Source organism: Haemorhous mexicanus, chromosome Z (genome assembly GCF_027477595.1).
Source record: "Haemorhous mexicanus isolate bHaeMex1 chromosome Z, bHaeMex1.pri, whole genome shotgun sequence".
Classification (NCBI taxonomy): domain Eukaryota; kingdom Metazoa; phylum Chordata; class Aves; order Passeriformes; family Fringillidae; genus Haemorhous; species Haemorhous mexicanus.
This window is the reverse complement of record NC_082381.1, coordinates 6,046,382-6,065,643: the sequence shown is the minus strand read 5'-3', so window position 1 is coordinate 6,065,643 and position 19,262 is coordinate 6,046,382. Positions and strand designations below refer to the sequence as shown.

Below are 19,262 nucleotides of genomic sequence, written 5' to 3'. Positions count from 1 at the left end.
TCCCAACTCCAGGAGATCCGCGGTGGGGGCACCACTGCCGGGGTGAGGGACCATTCTCGACAGCGGCGAGGAGGGCAGCGAGAGGGGACCAGGAGAAAGAGGAGGAGGGGGAGAGTGGCTGGGAGAAAGGAAGAAAGAAAGCAAGAAGGAAAGAAAGAAAGAAAGAGAGCGAGAAAGAAAGGAAGAAAGGAAGAAGGAAGAAGGAAGGAAGGAAGGAAGGAAGGAAGAAAGGAAGGAAGGAAGGAAGAAAGGAAGGAAGGAAGGAAGAGGTCACCCGATTGCCTGGGTCGTGCCAGCACGGAGCTTTTCTCTCCTCCGTGTGTCTCCCGTCTCTGATCCAAGTCCACACGCACAGCACCATCCAGACCTCGCACACACACACATATCCTCTCAGGCACCCCCCACCCCGAAAGCTCGGCTGGTATCTCACTTATCTCCCCATATTTCCCCCCACCTCCCCCCCCCCACCGTAATGCAACAACAAAAAATTAATTAACCGCCTTCCTCCTCCTCCCACCACCACCACCACCACCACCACCAGCACCTCCTCCTCTTCTCCTCCTCCATGCAAGAGACTTCTCTCTCAAACAAAACACCCCGCTCTCGCTCCCCTCTCTTCTCTTTTTTTTTTTTCCTTCCTTTCTTTCTTCCTCCTTCCTCCGTTGACCGAATGAATGGATTTCAGAGGAAGGTGGTGGAAAGAAAGACAGACATAAAAGACCAAACAAAATAACACACGCACAGACACACACACAACAGAGACACACACACACACATCACACACACACACACAACACAAACGAGAGATGATCTCTCCAATGCCAAACCAGAGATGGGTTTTAATTGCAAGAACTTACAGGAGCGTCCCGGCACTGCTGCTCTTGCTGCTGCCTCCTCTCCTCTCCTCTCCTCTTCCTCTCTGCCTAGCTCTTCTTGTTATTGTTGTGGAAGTTGTTTTGTGAGTCTCATGTGCTCCTTGCCAGGTCTCAGCAATGGAGGATCGCCATCTTTCCCTGCTTTTCCCCCCCTCTCTCTCTCTCCCTCTCCCTCTCTCTCTCTCTCTCCTTCACTGGTTTGCTGCAGCTGCAGATGACCTGAGATATCCGTCTCTCTCTCTCTCTCTCTCTCTCACCCTCTGTGTCTCTCTCTGAATAATGAGCAACCAGAGGGAGAGAGAGAAAGAAGACAATCTCCTCTCCTACCACACAAAACGCAAGAGCACCAGGGGGTGCAAGAATCCTTTCTAACAACAACAACAACGTGTAGGGGAAGAGGAGGAAAAAGAGAAAGAAAAGAGAAGAAAAGAGAGGAGGAAAAGGCAAGAAGAAAGAGGAGGGAGGTGGAAGAGGAGGGGGGAAAGCAAGCAAGCGAGAGAGATCCAGCAGGCAGACAGATGGAGGAGAAGATGGTAGTGATAGAGGAGGAGGTGTTGAAGATGAAGGAGATTAAGAGGAGGAAGGTGGTAACAAAAAGTTAAGGTTTGGGACACTGAATCACTCACAGGCCAGGGAGGAGGAGAAGAAGGGGGAAAGATCTGAAGATCTTCCCCTTCCAAGCTGTTGCCTTCACAAAGCTTCCTGTGCAGGAGCGCTCAGCAGCTCCTGCGATGCTGGGGGAGCCGCTCGGATGGAGCGCTCTGCTGGGTCATAGCTCTCTTCCAGCCATGACAAAAACCGGTTTCTGCATGCAGATCTGCCCCCGAGGTGATCCCTCAGACACATCCATCTAGAGGCTAATCTTCCCTGAGCAGGGTAAAGAACATAAATGGAGCTGGAGGTTGCAAAGTATAAAACCAGATCTACCACGTGGTTGGTTTTTAATCCCCCTTCCAGCTCGCATTTGATGTGGAGAAAGGACACTCAAATTGTCCATTTCTGGCACGTATTTTGAAGTCTACTCCTGGAAATAAAGACAGTCATCTCCAGGTTTTTTATTTCTCACAAGCGTTTGGGAGAAAAGAGAGCTTGCATTACTATCACCAAAATCACTTCTACATTGGTGAAACGGTTTTTTTGGCTGCAAAATAAAATAAATAATTCCACTTTAAAACAACTTTTATGCCTCCCAACACCTAGTTGTCTGCCTCTTTGTGACTAATTATTTAAAACCGTGGAAACTAACGATCAAGGCTCACAAAGAAAGGTATCTGGGTGATGAAGGCAAGCAGACAAAGACAAAGCGGCTGTAGCCTGCATTTTTATTTAGTCTCGTTTCTATTAAGCATTGTCCTGAGCTACTTCTTTTTGCTCGACACCCCCACCTCAGCGCAAACCACCCCCCGCCTCCCCTCCCCTCCAGTCTTTCCACAGAACCAGGTCAGATTCTTTCTGGGGTTATGTCTAGCGAGGAAAGGGGGATGGGGGTGGAGGGGCGGGAGGAATTAGGGTTTACGTGCAGACTCAGTAAATCAATACGCGGGAGTGAGGCAAAATCAATTTGAGCAGAAGGGCATGACTGGTATTGGAACATCAGTGGGGTTTCTCCAGCTCTCCAGCTCTGCAGTTTTGCATGGCTGGAAGAGAGACTAGAACCACGGAGCTCCGGTTCGGGTGGAGGGGGAGATCCTCCCCTGCTCCGATGAAGTTAACATGGGAGTGGTGAACCTGAGGTGATCTCCTGGAAATTTTTGACTTCAGGTTTTACTGACTCTGGGAGAAGTCAGGCGTGTTAGAACTTCATTGTCTCTCTCAGCTCAGCTGAAGACCAAACGCAGGAGTGCTAACCACTGCAATAAAATAAAATAAAATAACGAAAATCGGTCGCCCAGGTAGTGGTCAAATATTAAACCCATGCATCCTCAGATCTTCCCATCCGCAAGAATGCCGTGAGGACAAAGCACACATGCAGGATCTCTCCCATTAAATCTTCTTTTTCTTTGAGCCGTGAAAGTTAATGACTAAACAGGAGAAAGATCTTCTCCCTCCTCCTCCTCCTCCTCTCCCCTCTTTCCGCTCCCCCCCCTCCACCCCAAACAAGTGCTGTGAGGAATGGGAGGAAGGATAATATCTGGGCAGAAGGAGCACTGTTGGATTTAGAGAATTCTTCTTAAGGAAAAGGGGGAAAAACACCAAAACTAAGAATTCCTGCTAAGACTCCTGGTTTCATGCAGACAAACGGAGCGGACACCTCCTAAGAAGCTGATAAAAGAACATTAAGGAAAAGGGAGGGACTGTCTTTACGGCTGCCAGAATGTGCATGTGTTCTGCCTGCAATTTTCTATAAATCATCCTCATCGCAGGAACAGAGCGCCTGGGCTTTGCAATCTTTGACGTACCATCAACGCCGAGACAGATAATTCACCTCTTTGTCTCTCAGCATTTTAAATTTAAAACCTAGGCAAACAAACAAACAAAAACAAACGGAAAAAGAAAAAAAAAAAAACCAAAACACCAAAAACAAACCTAAAAAAGAAAAATTAAAATAAATTAAAAGCGAGCGACAAAGACCAACCCACAAGCACAAAACACGTTGCTTCTGACCAGAAAGAAAGAAACTGGATCTTCATGGAGATAGTCTGGAAGTGTTTTCCCGCCCTATCCCCCCGGTCCTTGGGCAGGGGGGAGGGGGGAGTCCCTCCCTCGCCGGACCCGGGGGAGCCCCCCGAGCCCCGGGGGGACCGCGGGGCTCCGGCGGGAGGACCTGGGGGCGGCCGGAGGAACCGGGGGCTCGGCGGGGCAGCGCCGGGGGGCACGGCGCGGGGGGCTGCTCCCCAGGGCTCCGGTGGTCCATAACTTCCTCCCGCAGGCTTGCTGCCATCCCCAGGGCGCTCCGAGCAGCCCGCAGTGAGGTGGGCACGCTGGACTCCCAAGAAGTGGACTCCAGGGGAAAGAGGAAGGGGGAGCTTCCCCGGAGACCCCCCGAGCCCTTCGGAGCGCTGGTTTCGCTCAGGAGCGGGCGTTTGTGGCTACCGAGAGGAGGGGGGCGAGCCCGGGGGGTGCAGGACCCTCCGCGGGTGGTGGGAGTGAGGGGGGACCCTCCTGGCGAGCCCCGGTGCCGCGCCCGGCAGTAAAGGGGTTAATCTTGCTGACAGCCCCCTGGTCTTAATTACCCGGGCGAGTTAAGTGTCCCATTAAGGGCGATGGGGATAGTTTGCTCTTCTCTGGGTGCTGGCGTTTGGGTGGCCGGGGGACGTCGGGAAGTGGCCAGGGTGGCCCGGGGCTCCTGCGGGATGGAGCCCTCGGTAGCCCCGCTCCCCACCCGCGGGTGGGGAACTAGAGGGGCATTTCAGCTTCTTTCCGTCTTCCCAGCAAAGGTGGTGTCTCACCGCCGTGTTGGTTTGACGCCATAGTAGAAGGGATGATCTTTGGTTTAAATAAAAGAAATTAAGCCTTTGCTCATTTATCTGGTTGATGTACCACCATGTAGCCAGGGGAACAAAAAGACAGGGGTGAGGGGAGAAAACCCACAAAAAAACCCCGAAACCAACCAAACAACTGTTGGTTTTTTAACAAAGAACCAAACACAAACATCTTTCCAGTCTCTGGGACTGACTGCATCTTTCCTCACCCGGAGGATCTGACCAGCCTGAGCTTGATCCCCAAGCGGCTCTGGCACCTGTGTCCTGTTCCTGCAGCCCATGGAGGCTGCACAGCGAGCCCCAGGGTAGCAAGACCACAGGCAGAGGGGAGAGAAGATGGTGTGGAAAGATCAAGATGATGCTATCCTGAATTTCCTTTCCTCCTAGTCCATTGCCCCCAGCCAAACCTGTTTCTCCTCATGGTCTATTTAGCTTTTCAGGATGGCAAACTGATATTTTTAGCATGGACAGTGAACACAGCCATAGTGAGCAGCAGACACCAGGAAAGCAATGTGGAAAATAAAGACACTGAAAGCACAATCTTTGTACACAGTCAGCAGTGAAGCACTGTTGTTAATGTCCACTCACAGAACTGGAAATGGCTTCTCTCTTTTCCTTCCCAGATTTGGAGGAATGTCTTCATTTTCCTACAACAAGTTTGTATGAACTTGTATTTATTCTCCTCTTCTTCACAGCTGTTTTATCCTACCAGAGCTGGGCTTCAGAATCCTTATGCAAGAGGCAAGTAAGTATTGTGTCAGCTCCCTGAACAACTAAATACCAGTCTGTCTGTAGAATATTATGTTCTCCAGCTCTTGAGAGAATTTCACTTTCCTGTCTAAAAGAGATTGGTAATGTTCTGATCTGACTTTTACCCTGGTAACTCTCATATTTTTTTAACCTCTAAGAGTTTCCTTATTGGGAGAGGACTTTGAGGAGAAGCTGGTTGTCTGGGAGTGCTGAAGTCTTGCTCTGATCTGTGAAAGACAAGGGACATCATCTCATCAAGAAAATTTTCTTTAAGCAAGTACTCTTGTAGACTCTTATAGTGTATTCAAAAAGGTTTACGTATAAATAGTGCAAATCTAGGCTCTTAAGAACTCTTCAGAAAATTCTCCTATTAAAACATAAAACTTTTAGCCTCCTAACAAAATTTGAAATGCTTTTCTTTTAACGTGGCAGAGCTCAGGCTGGGATCTCCAAGAGGAAGCTCTTCACGGTGAGATCACTTTGTCTGCAAGCACACCTTAGAATGTTGAAAACCCATAGAAAGATGTATTTTTATGTTGCTGAGAATGCTTAAGAGGAGTGCACTGGTGAGGACCATGCTGGGTATTGGAAGTCACTTCCTTCTCTGATAGATTCATGAGTGGCAATTATTAGAAATAGAGGTTTTGCTCCCTTGAGGAAGCTGAATCCTTAGCAGTTGAAATGCTTGAGTAAACTCACAGTTGGGTTTTTATACCTGCCCCCAGTGCTCCTCAGAAACTCTTCACCAGGACCAGGGCTCAAGAAATCACTTTGCAAAGAGAACCAATCCTTCTCCAAAACCTTTTAATTGAGGCGTGAGACAGGAGTAATGGATGTGTGTGGTGTTGTCAGGCTGTGGTAGACCGCAAGGTGGGTTTGGTGGGTACCACAGGTCACACTTCCCCAGCCTCAGAACATGCCTGAAAGTTCAAGCAGCAGAAAAACTTGTATTTGGAGACCAGTGAAACTTGCAGTAGAGTTAATGAAAAAGAATTCCTCCAGTGTTAAAATTAACTGGGTTGGAACCAAGCTAAACACATCCGTTAGTCACTAAAACATGAACCACAAATGGCCCTAGATCTTCATTAAGTAATTTGTCGGCATGCATCCACTCTTCAGTGATAAGTTTGATTTAATAAAATAATAGAATGCAGTCTAGCCAAAAGGATGTTTTATCTACCACTAGAATACAAGCAACAAACTGACTTTGCAAAAAATCTGCAATTACCATAACAAGGATTTCTAAGCAACTAAAGGCACGTCCTGACTTCACTTAACTGCTAAAAAGCAATGACCATGAAGCTTAATCAAATTCACTTTTTTTCACTTTTGAAATCTTTAGAAGCAAAATATTCTTTGCTGTAGGTGCAAATTAGGTTTTATGAAATTCAGTCCTTCAAAAGACACAGCTGGATTACATTTACCTTCAGCCTGGCTTTTGATGGAGTCAATGAGATTGAAACTGCAGTCATTTTACATCATCTGACCTTTGGATGATGACAACAGTTTGCTGGTTGGGATATGGTATCCCAATATTGCCTTATGCTCACTGGTAAGAAGACTTCAGGAGAGAAACATTTTGATTTTGTCTTCAGAGGAGAGAGGTACCGAGTGATTTGTGAAATGATTTTGAGTGTATGGGTTAGATACAAATGGTTTCTGGCTATATTTACTGGTCATTTTTCAGAGTATGCCCCACTCCTCGTGTATTTTACTAGATGTATGCAATTCAATACAAACCTATTTTTGCTTGTTACACCCTTGAGAAAAACATTTCCTTTTTTTTTTTTCCCAAGATCTAAATACAACCCTTGCATCTCTTGATATGTCTCTCTAACACCTCAGTTTTTTTAAAACTTAAGCTCTCAAATACTAGCCAATAATTTTTATTCTGTGTGTCCTAACCAACCCGTGTAATATACAGCCTCCAAAAGGCCTGAGCTCACCTTCCTAGCCAGTTTTTCTGATACCTAATTTTTCTAGATACACCATAAAATTGATCAAGGCTATCTCTGGCTTTGTAGGGAAGTACCTGTTACCACAGAATAATCTGTCTGGTATATGCAGTTTGATGACATTTTTATTGATACATTACAAAGTTAGCCCAAGTTTCTTCTTTTGAAGCAACTCCAGCAGGTATTTTCGTTGCCTGTGGAAGGATTTCAGGCGTAGTTGATTTCCCATCTTGCATGCCTTTGAAGATACAAAAAGGAAACAATGTATTTTATCTTCTACTTTTTGAAATACTTCTGTTCATAGTTTATTTCCTAATGAAGTTGTTTCTTTGTCAGCTTTTGCTGAAGTCCCAGCGGTGCTTGTGGGTCAATTCCAGTTCATTTTCCCTGGGAGCAGAGGGATGCACACTGCAGAAAGTGGAACATTGCTGAAGTGCCTGCCAAAGCTCTATTCTTCTAATAATGTCATTTGTTTTGGGCACACCTTTCCTCTCTCTGAGCTTGTCGCTGCCGCTGCTGCTCTGGAGAGATTCTGACAAAATCCCTCTGAAGATTTTGCTCAGGATTTTAAATCTATGGCCAGCACAAAATCAAGGTCTTCCTCATGCATTTGCTGGCCATTCATCTCTGTTAAAACATTTCATTTTCTCTAATCCCATGTATTTATGGCACTTTTAATTTTTTTCCTCCTATTTCACATCTCCAAATGATCAGCCAAATCCTCAGCTGATGCAATTTGGCTGGCTTCATTGACTCCAATGGATAAACTGCTAATTTAAACCTTCTGCTTGGCTCATTCTTGCATCTAATTGGGTTAATAATCTTTACCAATTCCTCTCAGTAACTTGGAGATTTCTCTTTTTTCTTGTAGGTGCTATGTACTGAAATTTTGTGTTTCTCTCCATTGGTGTTTTATCTATGATACAGTGATACCTCTTAAAGTCTGAGTCTGTTTTAAGAATTACATTTCCTTTCTGTTCCCCTTTCTGATCTCTCCAGAATTATCATCTCCTAATGCCCACCCTGACCTCCTTTATTTTAAACCACACTTTTGCTGAGTTTCTCTCTCCATTAATTTATTTTAATATGCTGTATTTCAAAGGAGCCCTACTTCTGCAACTTCTCACCTATACTCGTGATGTGACAATTATGTAGAAGACATTTTTTCCAGTTTTTATCTTCACAGCTGTTGTGTTCTCTAGAATAATTGAAGATGCACCATTTGTGATGTGAGTTCATATTTCCAGTGATTACATTGCAGATTGATCTAGTCAGGGATAGACAATCCTGTTGTCATGAAATGTAACCTCATCTTTCAGGAGACTGGTGCTACACTGCATATTAAAAAAAACAAACTAAAAAAAAAAAAAAAAACAACCAAAAATTCAAATATCTTTCATAACTTGTGGACATCCTTGCCTGTCTTGTGACTGCACACAGTAATGTTTTTTACACTAATATGTGGAAACAGCTGGGTATGTTTTGTTTCCTTTTTTCCAGCACAAAAAATATGTGGATTTTCTAGCTCTTTTATGGAAACCCAGGCTTTTGAGGTGACTGGGTGGATCCCATTAACAGGGAGAAGGTAGGACAGAAGAAATATGCAGAAAACATAAAAGAAAGTCCATAAATAGTACCAGCACACATGGAAAAAAATCCTCACCTACAATTGCAAAAATATTTCAGCATCCCATTCTGTCTTCAGAAAGGTAACAATTATTTATACATATCAGTCTCTCTGTAAATGCCACCTGTCCAATCAATATATTAATATTTGAATTAATTTCAAAAGAAGATGGCAGAAAAAAAAGCGCCATCATTTCCTCAGTAATGAACTAATTTATCTGAAAATCTGACAACTGCAAGTGGGTGGTACGCCTTTTGGTGTAGTCTTTCAAAAGATATAGCTGCAATCAAGCTGGTACTTATTATTCTAATAGTAAAACATGCCGAGCATCAAAACTTGACAAGGAATGTAACAAGAAGTGATACAATTGAGGAGAGATTTAGCAGATATGTTGGTTGTGTTATTGTGAGAGTGATTTCTGCTCTGGGTCTTGGAAGGTTTTTACAAGGGAAGGTTTCGGGAAGGTTTCGGGAAGGTTTCGGGAAGGGAAGGGAAGGGAAGGGAAGGTTTCGGGAAGGGAAGGTTTCGGGAAGGGAAGGTTTCGGGAAGGTTTCGGGAAGGTTTCGGGAAGGTTTCGGGAAGGTTTCGGGAAGGTTTCGGGAAGGTTTCGGGAAGGTTTCGGGAAGGGAAGGGAAGGGAAGGGAAGGGAAGGGAAGGGAAGGGAAGGGAAGGGAAGGGAAGGGAAGGGAAGGGAAGGGAAGGGAAGGGAAGGGAAGGGAAGGGAAGGGAAGGGAAGGGAAGGGAAGGGAAGGGAAGGGAAGGGAAGGGAAGGGAAGGGAAGGGAAGGGAAGGGAAGGGAAGGGAAGGGAAGGGAAGGGAAGGGAAGGGAAGGGAAGGTTTCGGGAAGGGAAGGGAAGGTTTCGGGAAGGTTTCGGGAAGGTTTCGGGAAGGTTTCGGGAAGGTTTCGGGAAGGGAAGGGAAGGGAAGGGAAGGGAAGGGAAGGTTTCGGGAAGGGAAGGGAAGGTTTCGGGAAGGGAAGGGAAGGGAAGGGAAGGGAAGGGAAGGGAAGGGAAGGGAAGGGAAGGGAAGGGAAGGGAAGGGAAGGGAAGGGAAGGGAAGGGAAGGGAAGGGAAGGGAAGGGAAGGGAAGGGAAGGGAAGGGAAGGGAAGGGAAGGGAAGGGAAGGGAAGGGAAGGGAAGGGAAGGGAAGGGAAGGGAAGGGAAGGGAAGGGAAGGGAAGGGAAGGGAAGGTTTCGGGAAGGGAAGGGAAGGGAAGGGAAGGGAAGGGAAGGGAAGGGAAGGGAAGGGAAGGGAAGGGAAGGGAAGGGAAGGGAAGGGAAGGGAAGGGAAGGGAAGGGAAGGGAAGGGAAGGGAAGGGAAGGGAAGGGAAGGGAAGGGAAGGGAAGGGAAGGGAAGGGAAGGGAAGGGAAGGGAAGGGAAGGGAAGGGAAGGGAAGGGAAGGGAAGGGAAGGGAAGGGAAGGGAAGGGAAGGGAAGGGAAGGGAAGGGAAGGGAAGGGAAGGTTAGGTTTCGGGAAGGGAAGGGAAGGGAAGGGAAGGGAAGGGAAGGGAAGGGAAGGGAAGGGAAGGGAAGGGAAGGGAAGGGAAGGGAAGGGAAGGGAAGGGAAGGGAAGGGAAGGGAAGGGAAGGGAAGGGAAGGGAAGGGAAGGGAAGGGAAGGGAAGGGAAGGGAAGGGAAGGGAAGGGAAGGGAAGGGAAGGGAAGGGAAGGGAAGGGAAGGGAAGAACAGGGAAGAACAGGGAAGAACAGGGAAGAACAGGGAAGAACAGGGAAGAACAGGGAAGAACAGGGAAGGGAAAAACAGGGAAGGGAAGGGAAGAACAGGGAAGGTTTCGGGAAGGGAAGAACTGGGAAGGGCAGGGAAGGGTCAAAAAAGGTATAGAAAATGTTCAAATTCTACTTCATTGCAGTAGTAACCAGAGAAGGGGATTCAGGAGAAGGCTGGCATGTTGCTGGAATCACGTGTTGATACTTAGTGGTGATATCTGGGACAGGGATTTGCAGATTGGCAGGGACATAGTGGGAATTAGGAAATGCACCAGCAGAGGCAATGTTTTTCAGAACAGCCACTAAGAAATTAGTAGCTTCATGGAAAACACTAAGGGTTCATGTTTTGGATAGAAAAGGTGAGAGCAATATCAAGTTTGCTGCCCTTCAGAAGGAAAACTTGGATTTTGTGTGCTGGGATTATAGTCAGGTTTATTCTGCAGCCAGTTAGCTCCAGTTCAATTGAGTGTGCACTGAGAATTGCTCCCTGTCTCTGGACTGGATTATCATAGTTGTTGCTGCCTGCCTGTTCTGTTCTCAGTGGTTTTGGTTTTTTTTTTTTCCTTTTTTTGCTGCAGGGGCTGTTGCCTGTGGAAGCTTCTCCCTGGTGCCTGGTCATTCTCCAAGGTCCAAGTGTGCATGTTGTATAATGTGTTTCTAGTCATTGTGACTGCAAATTAAATTCTGATAAATGTGCTTCAAACCCAGCTGATGCAGGTACTTCAGAGTCTGCAGAGAGCCTGGAGCAACAGCTCCAAGAGGTTTGGACCTTCTCATTCATCTCAGTATGTTCTTAAATTGTCATTCTTCACATTCTTCTAACTTAAACATCAGCTTTAGAGCTGGGCTCACATGTTTAACTGTTTCCCTTTTGATCATTTCATAGAAGCCCTCTGAAGTTTTTATTCCCTAATTTCAAAGTGTTTCTTGTGCCTTCCAGGTGAGAAAGTCCAGAGCTACAGTGATATCTGTTTTCCCTCTTGACAGCTTTCAAGCTGCAAATGGGGATTTCCAGTGCAAGAACCCATGGCATACTAGAAAAAAAACATAGGGACTCCAACAAATTAATTGGTTTGCCTACCTACTTAATTGTCCCTGGGATTAATGTACTGAGTGATTGCCTTCATGGCCAGCTACTCACGGGTTTCAGTGTCCTCAGTGTAAAATCAAGCTGCCATGTAATTTCACAGCAACAAGAACCCTTTGGCACACCAGCTCAGGTGTGGTTTGCTGGTGAGGAGCTCAAAATGCCTGTTCACTCTTGATCTTGCACTCCTGGGGTTGGAGGGCTGGTGTTAGCCAGTTTTGTTCCAGCAAACCCTGCCTGACTGTGCTGATCAATTCACAGCAGTTTGGTACTCCACGAGTTTATTCAAATATCCATCCTCCTCTGCTGTTAAGTTAAATAATTGCTCCTTGTCCCTTGGAATGGAAGGACAGCAGAGGAGGTGTGAATCACAGGAGGTGCACACTTGGTATTCCTGGTCAGTGTGCAGCTCCTGAAGGAGCCCAGCTTCCCAGCTGACCTCTTCGTCTGCCATGAGCTGTTTTACCTTGGTCTTCCCCAGCAAGCAGGACTGAAACCCATCCTCAGACTAAGCTCTGAGATAGCCACAGTTTTTAGCCTGATGGGTAAGCTCAGCCAGCTTTGTGCTTTCCCTGTCTCATCAGGATTTCTTTGCCTTGCTGAGGTCTCATCTGAATCAGGAAATGGACCAGCCAAGCTCTTGCAGTATCATTATTTCAGTATAACCAGCCCATTTCCTGTGTAGACAAGCCCTTAGACTAATCTTCTTGTCTGACACACAACCCCAGTTGCAGAAGCCTTGGAACATGTTTTGGAGTATCATTTCACTTCTGGATTATGAAGCCTGCCAAACCTTTTCATTTTGTTCAAGGCTTCCTGCCATTTCAGCATTGGAACCCATCTGATTCCAGATCTTTTGCCCACCAGCCAAGGAGTTTCAGCCAAGCCACATACATCCTGCCACCAGGATGCTCCTACTGTGCCAAGCTCAAAATCCTCCTCAGTTCCTCTGTCCATGGATATCTAACCTTGTTCAAACACTGACGACTTCAGGAGTGGGTTTTTTGAGGCCAGAATGCAGGTTTGGAGGTCTCTTATTTTCCCTCATTGTTAATTTTCACAAATGGATACAGAGGCACCTGCTCCTAGAGAGTTCTGTGATCTAAAGGCACCAGTACTCTCCACTGTCTCTAATGCTGCCTTGCAAAATCAAGAAATTCCATTTTTCCTATTCAATCCTTTTCGTAGTTTAACCATCAAACACTGATTTTTTTCATCAACTTACCTCTGTGGAAATAGCAGGCAAAGATGACGTTTTTCTTCTGCAGTCCTTGTTTCATGGTTTTCTACATCTCATTATTCTTGCTTTAAATATTTTTATATATTATTAAATTAAATGAAAAATCCCCAAAACACCAGAACACCTAAGAGATTTGCAGTGATGCAGATAGATTTATCTTATGGAGACACTAAAGTGTAAGTACACACCAGAGGGTGAATAGGTTATTTTTCCATTTTGTAGTTTTCAGTTTTAGTAAGTCTCACACACTATTCCTAATTTTCTTTTTTTTTTTTTTTATATAGATTCCAAGCCAGACCAGCAAGAGCAAGTTTATATGGTGTCTTTAGCATTGTAGGAATGCACTATAAAAAAAAAAGAAGATTACAGCAGACACAAAAGTTTCACTGTATAGCAGTAATTCTTCTTCTTGCTGTGTAAAATTCAACAGTACAAAAGAATCCCATTGCTTGAATGCTCTCAGGTGGGAAGTGCAGTAACTCCTGCCCTTTACTGAGGGGAAAAAAAAAAAAAAAAAAAAATCACAGTCCTGGCTTTTTTCCTCAGAGTTTCGACCTCACTTCTGCCAAGTTTTGTCCAGGCCCTCTGCTTACCCAAAATCCTCTAAAATCTAAAATATCTCCAGTACCTGTCAGCCAGGTCTGTCCTCTCTCATTTGTCCCATCCCTTGGGGACCAGGCTGAGGAGCAGCATTCCCGTGTCCTTCCCAAGGATCTGCTCTCCAGCAGGGCTGGCTGTCCCCAGGGCTCCCAGAGTGTCACCACATTTCTCTTCAAAGAGAAAAGCAAAACCCAATTTACCAAGAAATTTCTAAATTTCATATTCTCTAAACCCCAGGAAAAAAGAAATTCTTATCTCATTTGCCTATAAGTATTCACAAATAAAATGTGTGAATATTTAATTATATTAATATATTATATAGTAATTATATATTATATTGCTTATATTAATCATTATTATATTATATTATATTATATTATATTATATTATATTATATTATATTATATTATATTATATTATATTATATTATTATTACATTACATTACATTACATTACATTACATCACATCACATTCTATTATATATTATTCATATAATATATTATTATAATATAACATTATTGTATATTATAATTATAACTTGTATATTAATAATAATATAAATTTTATACATTATAAAATTATTTACCTAAAAATTAATAATTAAATTCTAATATAAATATTTTCATTTACTAACCAATTAAATCCATATATATATATATATATATATATATATATATGTATATCAAGACTGTCAACGGACAGTCACAAAATGCTGTACAATTAAGTACAGTTAAGTACTTAAATTCAAATATAACATAACATAACAGTATAATTAATATAATATAATATAATATAATATAATATAATATAATATAATATAATAATACTATATATACAATATAATACAATAATTCACCTTCTAATAAAATAAAATCCTCATCATCATTCTTCTCCTTCATCAAAACCAAAAATATCTGCAATACCAGAGGGACATATTCATCTCCCCTGGGATGTCTCCTACATCCAGCCGTGCCTTTCATCCTGCTCCACGAGCCCTTCTCGGCTCATTTCTCTCCACTGGGCACTCGAGGTTGAAATCAGGGCTGGGAAGGGCCTTGGAGAGCAAAGATGTGATCTGGAACAAAGTGTTGGAACCAAATGCTGTACAGGTGAGGAAATGTGTGTCTGGAGGGCAATCTAACTTTTTCCCATCTCAAAAAAAAAAAAAAAAAAAAAAAAAAAAAGTGTTTGTAAAAGGTAAAAAAAAGTGCTCAGATTTTGAAAATGTGAGTGCTGTTGATCATGTTCTTTATTAAGAAATGCTCTTGCAAGTGAGGACAAAAGTCAAATTAATCCCATTCCCTGCCACTAGTGACTCTTTTCCCTGAGGTCTTGGGAACATAAATAATTTCCTATTCTCTTCTTTTCCCTGGAACATAAAAGAAGAAGATGCAATAGCTCTCAATTGATCTTCCTGAGAAGCATGGCTGTATTGGGTCACCTCAGCCATGCAATGGAACACAATTAAACTTATTCCAAAGTACTGAAAAACACACCAATTAATCCAGGCACTTCTTATTTCAGGTCTGTTTTCGTTAATCAGTGTGTTATTTTTAATGGCCACTAAGTAAAGTTGTCAAGAAAACAAATTTCAAATTCAAGAGAGGTTCGATAGTTTGAATTTTCTTTTTCTTCTATTCAGAAGAGAAGGTAAAAAACTCTCATGACTATTTCACTGTATTTTAATTTAATGACAAATTTTCTGATTAAAAATTACCAAAGACATAACAGCAGCATTTTGGTAAAACTGTATAAATCCAGTTGTAAAGTTATAATATTCTGTATAACTTTCTGTATAGCTGTATACAGAAAATTGGTATCTCAAAAGTAATTTTAATAATTTTTTTGTGCTTCCATGCATTTTTCTAGCAGTAAGTGCTAAACAAATTCCAATTGAGCCAGTTTTTAAAATAATTAATTGGCAATATATAAATGGTATCCCAATAACTTCTTGATAGCTGGAGGGGTTTAAAAAAATAGTCTTCTCTAACAGAGGCTTGAATGAAAGAATAATTGTACTGAAATATATTAATATTTTTAAATTTTTTTTTGTGAATATAGTGAAAGTAATTTGAAGACTCATAAAACAGGAATTTAGTATTTTCATGACACTTTTATCACCCACTTTAGAAGTTGTTGGCATCCTAGATGGAATAAAATCATTCCCTAGGAATTTGGGAAAGTTATAACTACAGTCATTGAGATTTGCAGAAAAATTTAAGTGGAAGTTGTAACCCATCCATCTTGGCAAATTTTGTAGAATTCGTGTTGGCATTCCAGTCATATAAACTGTGTTCAACATAAAAGTGAGGCAAGCATCTTAAAAAATGTTGGGTAGGAATGGCAGGCATAGGAATGGCAGGCACTGAAGACTAATACTGAACCAGAGTTTTCCAGGCAAGTTTAATCAAAACAGCACCAATATATTTCCAGTGCAGTCAAAACATGGAGAAGAGTGGAGCAGGAGGCTGAGCAAACCAGATTTTGAAAGACCATGGTGGATCTGTAATGAAGGTGGAGCAACACAAAGGCTCTGAATGCCAGCGTTGCCTGGAGAAAATATGCAGTTTACAGGGGAAAAAAGTGCCTGTGCTCAGTTTAAGGCACAGGTGGGTTTGGCTGAGCAAAGAAGGAAAGGAACAACCAGGAATTATTCTAACTCTGGCATCCACAGGCACCTCCTGGGGCAAAGAGGGGCACAAACCACGCTGCTGGTGAGTGCAGCTGATTTCTGCACAAATGCCTCACACCCAGCTCCTGCCCTCCAGCAACTGGTGGGGATGGGCACAGAACTGCCACACATAGGAAACAATTTGTGGGAAAATGAATACTAGTCAGGTTTGATCAGCCTGGAAGCCACATTTCCTAAATGGTCAAGTGTCCTGAGCTGCAGCCTCGTCCTGTTACCACTCAGAGATTTTTCAGCCCTGTCACTTTCTCACCCCTTTGTTTCGCTGGGGAGGTGAAACAACAGCAAATATTGCTTGAGGAGGACATTTCTGCCTCACTCTGTGTGTGTATTCCTCATTGCTGAAGCCAAAGTGAGGTTTTCCTTGAAGATCAAAGACTTCCTGTAGTTGTGATCGGTATCTAAAAAAGATTTCATATGCATGATGAGCTTGCACTTTTCTGATTCACTCCTGCAGCTGGGGAGCTGCACTGCTCACTGCCATATAAACAAGGTGTGCCACCACTCATTAGTGTGCTCCACGCAAATTAATGCAAACCTCCCCACCAACCACAACAGGGCTTGATTCAAACCTTGAGGGCATCTCATCTTCCTTGCTCCCAGTGGTGCTTTCCTCTGGATGTATTCCCACCATCCTCATCCTTGCCAGCAGCTTCTGCCACCTCTTCCTCAGCTCAGGCACTGGCTTTTTTCTCTCTGCGAGCACAGGAGCAGTGTGGAGAAGAAGGAGCACCTGTGCATTCTTGGTTTTCAGTGTGGCCTTCATTTTACAGGCAGGGGAAGGATGCTTCCCCTTGCTCCTCCTCCAAAACTCTGCTTCTGGTCTCACCTAGCAAGGCCATGCTCTAGCACAAAAAGCAGCCTGTTCCACTAATTTGCTAGGCTTTTGTTTGTTTGTTTGTTTGTTTGTTTGTTTTTAATCTTCATATGGTCCTTTTCAAGAGATTAGCCCCTTCCTGCCACACGTCTGAACAAATAGAGAAAAAAAATAGTTTTTCCATCTAGGTGTACTTGCACTTTGCTCTTTTATGGAAGAATCAGCCAGTCCTTCAGCTCAGAAAGGATTTTAAGGAAGGGGAACAATATCCCATGGGGCCTCAATCAGCTTTCCCTTTGTTTTCCAAGGTAACAAGTGCCCTTCATGGCTGCTGAGCACAGTGGATCCCCCACCCTGCACACTTGCTGAACAGAACAGAGCATCTTGTCAGGCCTGCTAAGAAATAGCCTTATACAGACAATTGCAAACTGCTTAAAAAGGAAACTGGGCTCCTTTGAAATTGCCCTGGCTCGTGCAAAGGCACAAGCAATACATGTATGTGAAGGCTGCACGCATGGAACACACAGAATTGTGTGAGCAGGATACCTGTGAGCCCAAACATCCTGTTGGAAATGGGCAAAGAGAGCCACAGGAACACCACAGAACTCCCCTGGTTTGCTCAGCCCCACTGGAAGTGCTCAGAGACCCAGGTGATGCTCACAGTACCAACCCCGAGCAGAAAAGAGCAGAAACCTTCTTCAACCAGCCCAAAGTGAGTTGATTTTGGCTGAGCTGCTGTGGAACATTTGATAAAGCCAAAGTTTTGGCAAGCTTCAGGCTCCTCAATCCACTGCTCAGTGCAGTGAGGATTGTTCCACAGAAATTAAGGGATTGCCAGTTCTGTTTTGGCCAAATAGTTTGCAGGGTTGAGCATTAGTAGCACCATGACTGTCATCTTCATGGTGTTAACTCCCTCAGATTCCTCTGTGTTTAGAGCTTCCACTGCACAGGCAGCAGCCTGGTGGGTTTTCCTTCTCTTGTTTAGGTGTGTGCTACATTTCATTCTCAATTAAACCCCTTTTGGAGGAGGGTTTGTGGAGGTGGTGGTGTCCACACCTGGCCAGAGCTGAAAATCTGAGCTGAAGTAAAAGTGGAAGACTTGACAAGGTGCTGCTCTCTGACACCACTTTCAAAATTTGCAGTTTCCAAGCTCTGTTCAGGGGTGCAGCATGTCAGGTGTTTTTTATGGAGTGGCTGGTCCTGTGATCCAGCTGCTGTTCAAAGTATGAGATGAATTAGAAGCCACTTCTGGACATGTGTGACACTAAGCACAGGGGCAATTACACAACCAAATTCTCACAGCATGCAGTAATACATTCAGTTTTGTAGAGGCTTACCTTATTTTATTTTCTTTCTTTTTTTTTTTTTTTTTCAGAATGTGGAGGGGTATACAAGGAAAAGATCTCTCTGTGGCTGTTCTGACCTTGTATTCCTTCCTCAAGCATCTGCTGTTGGTCATTGTCAGAGAAAGGATCAATCTGACCTAACATGACAAACTCTGCATACCTCATGTAATTGCATATTTTCTTTTTTCTTCTGCTTGACAATGCTGGTGAATAGTCGAGTTGGATGGAGCCTTGATTTTCCTTGGTGCTGTTAAATAAATAATATTAGTGAAGGAGAAGGGAATGGATTAAATTCAAGAGTCTTGGCACTACAACATCTCTACAGCATCACTTTCTGCATTAGGAGCACAACAGATATGCAAGAAATGATGTATATGTTAAGGTAAGCCAGAGTGGGCTTCAATTTTCCACAGAAATTACACAGGGTCTCTGATGCCTTGCTTTGTTATTTAATCAGGAGTGCTTATATTTTATATATATTTTTTTCTACATTTTATTTTATTTTATTTTATTTTAAATTTTTTTTACATTTTATTTTTTAAATTTTATTTTTAAATTTTATTTTATTTTATTTTAATGTTATTTTATTTTAATGTTATTTTAATCTTAGCAGTCACATAACCAGCCTTTCAGAGGAGGAATCTGATGGAAACACAAACCACCTGAGCTGGTAGTGGGCAACTGGCAGTGCTGTGGGGAGCACAGAACTCCCATTTTTGTCCCCAAAATCCTCGCCCAGGAGGTAACAGTGTGGTGACAGTGGTTTCAGTGGAGCTGGGTCAACTCTCCCCTGGAGGATTCCAGATGTGTGCACGCACTCACGCCAGAAATATACAATAATTTGTAATTCCAGAAAATTCCATGTGATGAAGACTGTATTTGCATGTCTTCCCTATAGATTAGCTGTAGAGCTCTGGATGTAAAGGACTGAAGGCTTAATTGCTATGCTTTTCATGTAAAAGTCTTGTAATGGACATTTTTTAGGTCCTTCTTCAGTTTTTGATGAATTTATCACATCAGATATTAGCTGCTAGACTGTCATTTTCATTAGTGACTTTTTACTAAAAAATGGAAATTCTACAATATTAAGTTGTTCACATGAAGTGACCACTGAAGTCTAAACTTGTCG

At 43.4% G+C, this 19,262-nt stretch overlaps 1 protein-coding gene across 7 annotated transcripts in view; it reads right to left on the bottom strand.

Moving 5' to 3' along the window:
- ZNF462 (zinc finger protein 462) overlaps positions 1 to 1,673 on the bottom strand; it is an 88,267-nt gene extending 86,594 nt beyond the window's left edge. For 3 of the 7 annotated variants that reach the window (XM_059836809.1, XM_059836813.1, XM_059836815.1), the window contains exon 1: positions 858 to 1,427. The gene's annotated coding sequence lies outside the window, so the exon portion shown is untranslated. Of the gene's footprint in view, positions 1 to 544; positions 1,432 to 1,501 lie in introns of those variants that run through there. The other 4 variants (XM_059836817.1, XM_059836816.1, XM_059836812.1 and 1 more) reach the window with 3 other exon arrangements.
- Positions 1,674 to 19,262: the final 17,589 nt, after the last annotated feature.